The following is a 10,116-nucleotide window of genomic DNA, read 5'->3' on the forward strand; positions in this document are numbered from 1 at the left end:
GGATGAGGATGAAAATATATTTGCGGAATTCATCAATGAAGCTGATTATGCTTCTGCTGTGGTTCCTCCTAGAACTGGAAATGCTACTTTCAAAATTGATAGTTCTATCTATCAGCTGCTGAAACTTGAAGGTTATTTCCGAAATTCTTCGGAGGATTGTCCACTTCGACATTTGAAGAACTTCTTGCACGTGTGTGCTCAACAATCCCAAGGTGTCGTTTCTGCTGATGCACTTCGGTTACGGGTCTTTAAATATTCCTTAGCTGGCCAAGCAAGGGAAGGGTATGAAAAGCTCCCCAACAATTCTATTCATACCTGGAGCGAGTTAGCCAATACATTTTTGAAGAAGTGGTTCCCACCAGGCAAAAAGGCTGAGCTTCGGGATAAGATCTTTGAGTTCAAACAACTTCCGGGGGAACAATTATATTCAGCATGGGAGCGTTTCAAGTACTATCTAGCTCAATCTCCAACTCATGGGTTTCCGGATGCTATTCTCACCGAGAAGTTCTACAAGGGGTTAGATACAATGAATCAAATTGCTGTCAACACTGCAACTGGGGGATGCTTCATGGACAAATCATTTGTCAGCATCACCAGGTTGCTCGATAAGCTCACCACCCACAATCAAGCTTGGCACTCAAGTGATAGTGAAATCCTGTCATATGGTAGTCCCTTTGTTGCCGCAGTGGCCAAAGAAAATCATGAGCGAGATCATGCTTTTACTCAATTGCAAACCACTGTGGATTTGTTGTCAAAGAGGCTTACGGAGAAAGAAGCTAAAAGTGTGAATGTTGTCGAAGAAATGCCATCTCATGCTCCTGGAATGTACCAAGTCTCGGAAGAAGCTTTTCTAGAAGGACAGCCACAACGTGAGGATGCTAATTATATCGATCACTCTCAAAGGGGTTATCAAAATCAATGGAGACCCCAACAACAAAGCAATCAGTATGGCCGAAATGAATATGGTGGTTCGGACAGGAGGGATTACAACAACAACAATTATGGTAATCGGAATTCCAATGCCTATGTTCCACCAAAGGGCCATACGTCTAACTCTCAAAATTGGCGAGAAGGTCCTTCTAATGATCAAGGGACTTCTCGAATGGAATCTATGCTTGAAACGATATTGGACAACCAGCATAAGAGTGACAAGAAGATGGAAAATTTGACCGAAGTGGTAGGCTCTCACACCGCTTCGATTCATAAACTTGAGTCACAAATGCGAGATCTTTCTCGTGAGAAACATCCACCACAAAGAGGGGGCCTTCCTAGCGACACAATTCTGAACCCAAGGGGTAGTGGAGGCGATCACATTGCCTCATGCAAAGCTATTTCTGCTAGAAGTGGAAAGATCCTTAATGCGGTAAATCAGAGAGTGGTTGAACCTATCATTGTCGAGCCGATGGTTGATGAGGTTATTAAAGATGAGGTTGAAGAAGAAATAGAGGCACCAATTGAAGTGCCTATTATTGTTGAGAAAGAGAAGGAAGTACACCCTAGTGTTCTAAAGGGTGACGAGGAGCCAAGTGTTGAAAAAACTACCGGTGATAGCTTTCAAAAGAGCAAGGTCACGGGGGCAATTAAACCCTTGACTCAAACATACAAGTCTCCTCCCCCGTTCCCACAAAGATTGATGAAAAGAACGGAGGATGTCAAGTGCCAACGCTTCTACGACCAATTGAAAGGGTTGTCAATGAATATCCCATTTCTTGATGGATTCCAAGAAATGTCGGGATTTGCTAAATACTTGAAAGATTTGTTGACGAAGAAAAGGCCAATCAAGCATGATACGGTGGGAGTCACTCACGTGTGAGCGCTATTATTTCATCATCAAAGGTTGAAAAGAAGGGAGGTCCCGGGGCTTTCACTATCCCTTGCACCATCGGTCATCATGATTTTTCTCGTGCTTTATGTGACAATGGGGCTAGTATTAATTTGATGCCACTAGCCATATATAAGAAAGCTGGTTTGGGAACACCTAGACCAACGAGCATGCGTCTCCAAATGGCCGATAGAACCATCAAAAGACTGGTAGGGGTTGTTGATGACATCCTTGTTAAAGTGGGGGAATTCTTATTACCGGCAGATTTTGTCATCCTTGATTGTGCGGTTGACAAATAAGTCCCAATTATCTTGGGAAGGCCATTTCTTGCCACCGGGAGAGCCCTAATGGACTCAGAAAAGAATGAAATAAAATTCCGGGTCAATGATGAAGAGGTACCTTTCCAAGCTAGAAAGGGGTTAAAATTGCCTTGTGCTTATGAGAGCATTTCGGTCATTGATTCTTTCGATGTGATAGACGAAGCGGTGGATCATAAGTTAGAGGAGGAGCACTTTGACGAAACAATTTTGGCTATTTTGGTGAACTTCGAGGCGGATGACATGAAGGGATATGTCGAAACAGTTAATTCTCTCATTGGTCGGGGTTCGTACTCTTATGAGCCGAAGAAATTATCTCTTGATCTTGATAAAAGAATCACTCCTCCGGCTAAGCCTTCGATTATTGAGCCTCCAAAACTTGAGCTCAAGCTACTTCCCTCTCATTTGAAGTATGTTTTTCTTGGCCCAGATAATACTTTACCGGTTATTCTCTCATCTTTGTTAAGTGAGGAACAAACTCAAAATGTGCTTGAAGTGTTGCGGGCTTATCGAAGATCTATTTGGTGGACTATTGCGGATATTAGGAGAATTCCCTCCGGTATTTGTGAACATATAATTGAACTTGAGGAGGATGGTTCATCAAGTGTAGAGCATCAAAGAAAGCTAAACCCTCCTATGCAAGAAGTGGTCAAGAAAGAGATAATCAAATGGTTGGATGCGGGTGTTGTATACCCAATTGCAAATAGTCCATGGGTTAGTCCGGTGTAATGTGTGCCAAAGAAGGGGGGCATCACTGTTGTCCCTAACTCCAAGAATGAGTTGATTCCTACAAGGACAGTCACCGGATGGAGAGTGTGTATGGACTATCGTAAGCTAAACACCGTGACTTGTAAAGACCACTTCCCTATGTCTTTTATTAATCAAATGCTTGATCGGATAGCCGGAAGAGCTTATTATTGCTTTTTGGATGGGTACTCGGGGTACAACCAAATTAACATTGCATTAGAGGACCAGGAAAAACCACTTTCACTTGTCCTTATGACACTTTTACTTTCAGCCACATGCCTTTTGGCTTGTGCAATGCCCCGGCTACTTTCCAACGGTGTATGATGTCTATTTTCTCGGATATGGTGGAAAATTTCTTGGAAGTCTTCATGGATGATTTTTCTGTTGTTGGTGACTCTTTTGACGAATGTCTTGCCAATCTCGGTAAGGTATTGAAGCGGTGTGAAGATACCAACCTTGTACTTAATTGGGAGAAATGTCATTTCATGGTGACAGAAGGGATTGTCCTTGGCCATAGGATTTTCGAGAAGGGTATCGAGGTAGACCGAGCAAAAGTTGATGTTATAGCCAAGCTCCCTCCACCAATCTCTGTCAAAGGGGTTCGTAGCTTCTTAGGACATGCCGGTTTCTATCGGCGGTTCATTAAAGATTTCTCCAAGATCGCCAACCCGATGTGTAAGCATCTTGAAAAAGAAGCTAAGTTTGCATTTGATGAGAAGTGCCTTAAGGCATTTAATGAGTTGAAGGAAATGATAACCTCTACGCCAATTATTGTATATCCGGATTGGTTAATGCCATTTGAGCTCATGTGTGATGCAAGCGGATTTGCTATTGGTGCGGTGCTTGGGCAAAGGCACAACAAAATCATGCACCCAATTTATTATGCTAGCACGACCCTCAATGGAGCTCAAATAAATTATACCGTCACCGAGCAAGAGCTTCTAGCCATTGTCTACGCGTTTGAGAAGTTCCGGGCCTATCTACTTGGATCCAAAGTGATTGTTCATACGGATCATGCGGCCTTGACATATTTGATGACAAAGAAAGATGCAAAGCCACGGTTGATTCGTTAGGTATTGTTGTTACAAGAGTTTGACTTTGAGGTCAAAGATCGAAAAGGTTGTGAAAACCAAGTTGCGGATTATCTATCTAGACTTGAGGAAGGTGGGAGACCGAATGGAAATCTTGAGTTAAATGATGTTTTCCCCGATGAGAGGCTCTTGGCTGTATCTTGTGAGGTTGCCCCTTGGTATGCAGATATCGCCAACTTCTTGGTGACGGGTCTTATCCCCGACGATATCAAGGCTTATCAAAAGAAGAAATTCTTGAGAGATAGTCGTCAATACTATTGGGATGAGCCCTATTTATTCCAAACTTGTACCGACAACATCATTCGGCGATGTGTGGCCGAATCCGAGGCCAAAGAAATCTTGAAAGCTTGTCACGACTCTCCTGTGGGGGGTCATCACAGTGGGAACCGCACTGCAGCTAAAGTGCTTGAATGTGGCTATTATTGGCCCACCCTTTATCATGATGCAAATTTGATGGTGAAATCTTGTGACCAATGTCAACGACAAGGGTCAATTGGGAGGAAGCACGAAATGCCAATGAATTTTGTCATGGAGGTTGAGCTATTTTGATATGTGGGGCATCGACTTTATGGGCCCATTTGTGAGTTCTCGTGGTATGCGATACATCCTTGTTGCGGTTGACTATGTGTCCAAGTGGGTTGAAGTTGTAGCATTTCCCAACAATGATGGCAAGAGTGTCACCAAATTTCGCAAAAGAAACATATTCACAAGGTTTGGCACTCCAAGGGCAATCATTAGTGATGGTGGCACTCACTTTTGCAACAAGCAATTCACTAATCTCTTGGAGAAATATGGAGTGCAGCACCGGGTGGCCACTCCCTACCACCCCCAAACTAGTGGGCAAGTCGAAGTCTCCAATCGGGAGATAAAGAGCATCTTAGCCAAGACGGTTAATGCCAACAGAACTGATTGGTCATCTAAGCTTAATGATGCTCTTTGGGTTTATAGAACAGCATTCAAGACACCTATTGGCACTTCTCCTTATCGGTTGTTGTTTGGTAAAGCTTGTCATCTACCTGTTGAAGTTGAACACAAAGCTTTGTGGGCATTAAAAAAATTGAACATGAATTGGGACGAAGCAACCAAGCTGCGGTTGTTTCAAATGAATGAAATGCATGAGTTTCGGTATCATGCCTATGAGAGTGCGAGTTTGTACAAAGAAAGGATGAAGCACTATCATGATGTCAAACTTCTGAAGCGAGATTTTCAACCGGGTGATTCAGTGTTGCTGTTCAATCAAGGTTGAAGCTCTTTCCGGGCAAGTTGAAATCCAAGTGGTCCGGCCCTTTTACTTTGGTGAGTGTGTCACCCAATGGGTCAATGGAGTTAAAGTCCGACGATGGGACGCGTACTTTCAGGGTGAATGGCCATCGAGTAAAACACTACTATTGGATGGTTGATGGAGACAAGATTGTTGATGCTCACCGGTTAAAACATGGCACCGGACATTAGCATCAAAAGTGGTATTACGTCGTGTCGGGACGTTAAATTGTGCGCTTCTTGGGAGGCAACCCATGTGCATTTTCGAAATATATTTTTTTCATTCCGTTGATTTTTGTTGTTGTATTGTTTTAATGTTTGTTGATATGTTGAGGAACCTAAGTGTTGAACCCAAAAATTTCCAAAAAAGCAGTTACACGACACATTCGACAGAACGTCGATCTGATCGACTAAACGTCGAATGCACCGTCGAGTGGATCGCATGAAAGATTGGTCACTGGAAATAATGACAAATCGACGACAAGTTTGACGCTCCGTCGAACTGATCGACGCTCAGATCGACGGGCGTTCTTCTCTCTTTTTCATATATTAAAAAAAAATCGACGGAGGGGGTGTTCACTCGACGGAACGTCGAATTAATCGACGCTCCGTCTTTTTACCGCGACGGTTCATAAATGTGGGTTTATAACCCACGTCCGTTCCACTGCTTCCCATTTTTTTTATATAACGTCTCTCTCTCTCTCTCTCTCTCTCTCTCTCTCTCCCCACCTCTCCCCTTTTCCATAACCGTTACCCCACCCACTTCTCCCTTTCCTTCACCACCCCACAACCGCCACTTTCCCCCCCTACCTTACTACTCTGTCCCTCTGTGTGTGTGCTTCTTCGGGTGTTTTTCCATTCTAAAAGTTGAAATCATATTCATTCTATTTCAAGGTATGTGCCTTACTGCATTGTGTACTCCCTTGTGTTGTTTGTTTTTGCATTCCATGGCTTGTTTTGCATATTTTCGATTGTTTTCCTTGTTTTTGCATCATTTTATTTTCGCCTGGGATGCTCATATTTTTTTTGCTGGGGGTGGTTTGTTGGTTTATTTGTGGTTGTTGGGTCATGGATCTTTAGCCGAGTCGGAGGGCATTACGACAAACACACCTCATTCATGAGAGTATTGTTGTCTTGCCCACCACATGTTCGATGAAATGCCAAAGTATGGCATTGTATGTCACGATGGCTTGAAGGGCATTACGACCATCGTGTTGTTTTGCCCGCCAAGTGTTTTCCCTAGTCTAACCCAAGCCAACATGGGGTGAAGTCTGAGTAACCCCAAAATACGTGACGATTTGCACCTCGGCCAAAGAAGTGTATAGGATCTGTAGTTTTAGCATGCGAAAACATTCGACGCTCAGTTCGACGACCCTTCGATTCAATTGACGGACCGTCCTACTTAACGTCGAATAAGCCTTATCAAAAGTTCTTAACCAAAACAACATCGACGGTGGATTCGACGACCCGTCGAATCGATCGACGGGGCGTCTTTCCCACCGTCTTTCAATTGAAATTTCCAGTGGCTAACAAGAGATCGACGATGAGATCGACGGCTCGACGAATCGATCGACAGGGCGTCTTTCTCACCGTCTTTTAGTCGAAATTTCCAGTGGCTAACAAGAGATCGACGGCTCGTCGATCAATTCGACGGGAACTTCGACGCCCCGTAGATCTGTTCGACGACTCTTGTAGCACATCGACAGACCACTGGCAGCTTTAACATTATCGCATGTCTTGTACTTTTGTCTGATTCTGTTATGTTTCTATGGTTGTCTTAACAATGAAGTGTGTTTTTTTTTCTCAGGTATGCCTCCAAAGAATCCAGTCAAGCGGGGTGGTGGTCTCAGAAAAGGCCGAGGTCGGGGTCAAACAACCCTTACTCTTAGGGATGAACCCTTTGACTCAGAACGTCAAGCGGTAGTCCCAACGACTAGATCGAGGGCACAGACCACCACGCCCCAAGCAGAATCACCCACTTTACTCTCCTCTCAGTCTACAGAGGAGACTTCGTTCTCCACATCCGCTGATTCTAGTGATGCAGCAACAGAACAACCAGCCGCTCCTGAGCGAAATTCAGATGAGTAGCAAGAGCGGTTGCGGCTGCAAAAGATGGAGATAGCGGCAATTCGCTTCCCCTATGAAGGGTGCTGAAAGTACTATGTAAAAGGGGCCACTACAGTCGACGGGGGTAATTCGAGGAGAAATATTCAAGAAGAAGAACAAATCAGTATGAGCGGCTTAGAGAGCTACCCTCGGATTACCGATCTCATCCAGCACTATCATCTTGAGGCATTCACACAGCCTCCAGGGGATTATTACCCGACCATGGTTCGGGAATTCTACGCTACTTACATAGTAATGCTCGAATAGCGCCACAAGAACAAGAGAGCTTTGAAAGCCGCCCCTCTATTGGACACAGTGTATGTTCGGGGTGTCCATGTTGACATCTTAGCCCGCACAATCAACAGGTTTTATTTTGGTGATGACTTCGTGGCACCAACCACAGTGGAATATGATGATAAATTTGAAAGAAGGACTAAGCAATCTGTACGGGAATGGTTTGCGACGGTGATGGCTAGAGGGTCGGCGAACCAGGCCCCATGGGTGAGAAAATTGGCTGCCAAAATCCATAAGGCAGATATCAGCTTGGAAGCTAAATTTTGGTGGAATTTCGTCATACATCGGGTTCTGCCCACGGGAGCAAATAACATAGTCACGCCGGACAGAGCAGTGGTTGTGGCTGCCATGCTATCCAGGTACCCAATGAACTTGGGTGATCTGATCAGTAGAGCCATTCGGGCACGCACACTATAGGAGGCGACCTCCTTGATATTCCCATGTCTTATCACGCAGTTGTGTAGGTTGGCCCAGGTGAGGCACATTGATACATTTGCAGTTACGCTTCCCGCAACAAAGGTGTGCGACATCACACGGAGTAGGGATGAGACCCTCCGTACATCTCAGGCCACCAGTACTTCATTACTAGATCTCATGGGTGAGCAGGCTGAGCATGTCATGGATTCAGTACCACAGGGCACAGTTAATATAGGCACCGAAGGACTGTCCACAACAGAGGCCTCCACACCATCTGTAGCTGAAGCTACCCCTTCTTCAGAGGCACTACCTCGGCCTCCTGTTCCATCTGCATCTCCTATTCCTCCGTTAGCCGCAGCATCAGCTTCCGAGGATCTCTTTGTCCTCAACAGAGCCAACTTCAGAGAGTTTGCAATCAAGGCAGAGCGTGCTGATCAGTAGGTGACCCGGATATTACAGCAGTTGGGTAGGTTTGTTCGGAAAGAGATTGCACCAGAGTTGGAGCCTCTTCAAGAGGCTATGGAGAGGCATCATGCTAGAGTCAATGCACGACTCGATAGTTTAGAGATACGGATACTCACTATTGAGAAGAAGAGTGAGTCTGGTACTTCAGGAGATTTGAAGACCGAGCTTGACCAGCTCCGAGCTGAGATTGCGGCCCTTCGGACAAGAGAGCAGGTTATTGTGGATGACCCGACACTACCTGCACCGGTCGCCAGCATTTCCTATTTGATCAGAGTAGTTGACTTGGTGACTGAGGATGAGCCTAGGGAAAGTTACAAGAGAAAGAGGCCTGCCACATTGGTTGATTATGATGATGAGGAGGAAGATAATGAGGATGAAGACCCCGAGCTTCAGGAGGGTATTCAGCGTTCGCGCCTGGACATGAGGTTCACCGGCGCATCTTCCAGCACTAGTGCTATCCCAGCAGCAGTCAGGCCGATCACGATAGCTCCTCAAGACCTGCAGCCACAGAGCGAGTCAGTTTCACCGCTTCAGTCCACTGAGCCAGCAGTAGAGAGGGCCCCCATTCGCACTGCTGCGGAGGAGACACCTCAACAGCAACAGCAGGATTAGAGCATTTCAGGTCGGCCCCACCACCATAGGGTGATGGTATGATTTTTTGATGCATTAGGGTCAATGCATGCTCTTTTTGCTGGGGGTGGGGTAACCTGATATACTTCGTAGTATATATTTGTTAAATTTTATTTAAAGTAATTATGACTTTCATGGTTGTTGCATTTTGAACTTTTGGCATGAATTTTGAATGAAAAAGGATATTTGTGAACATGAAAATGGATTGATTTGAAAGTGACCCCTCCGAAAGTAAATTTGAGTATCTCGGGTTGTAATGAATTGGCATGTATGGTTCTTTTTGTGACATCATAGATATTAGAGTGTGTATGAATTGAGTGTTCAAATCCTTATGCCATTGTGAGTGTGAGAACTTCTTGTGTTCATTGTTAGCAAATGTGGATCCAGAACTTGCCTGGTAGGTCGTGCTATATCGCTTAGGATAGTTGGTTGTGAAGTGATCATAGGCTTTCCTTCTAAATAGTCACGTCAGCCTTAAAAGGCCCAAAACCTGTTCTATATGAATATCACTAGTTCCCACGTTAAGCCTTTGACTTGTTCTCTTGATTAGCCGTAATAAACCTTGTCCCCACTTCATGAATTCATTCCACCTTCGCACCCGTTCCCTCCTTGACACTACTAGAGAAAAGAGGCAAATCGCCTAAAGCTGGGGGTGGTATAGGTGTGAAGTAAAAGCCATGGTATGTGAGTTGCATAGTCGAGAACTCGATGTGATAGGGGATTAAATTTGAGAAAAGTTTTTAAAAAAAAATGTGTGTGTGTGTGTATATATATATATATATATATATATATATATATATAGTTTTATAATAATAATAATATTGTCTCATAAAAAGATTGTAAATTCTAGTAAGAGTAAAATCACATCTTAGTCATGAGTTGAAGAATGAATAGATTGGGCATGAGAAGAAAGGTCAAATTCTGTAGTGTTGAGGAGGATGAGTCACTAATTCCCAAATGAGTATCC

At 44.4% G+C, this 10,116-nt stretch overlaps 1 non-coding gene across 1 annotated transcript; it reads right to left on the minus strand.

The window, feature by feature from the left end:
- Nucleotides 1–374: 374 nt before the first annotated feature.
- On the minus strand, nt 375–480 carry LOC132608471 (small nucleolar RNA R71). Its single transcript, XR_009570390.1, has one exon. It is a non-coding gene; the product is annotated as a small nucleolar RNA R71 (small nucleolar RNA).
- Between the last annotated feature and the right edge of the window lie 9,636 nt (nt 481–10,116).

Source organism: Lycium barbarum, chromosome 8 (assembly GCF_019175385.1).
Source record: "Lycium barbarum isolate Lr01 chromosome 8, ASM1917538v2, whole genome shotgun sequence".
NCBI classification, from domain to species: Eukaryota; Viridiplantae; Streptophyta; class Magnoliopsida; order Solanales; family Solanaceae; genus Lycium; species Lycium barbarum.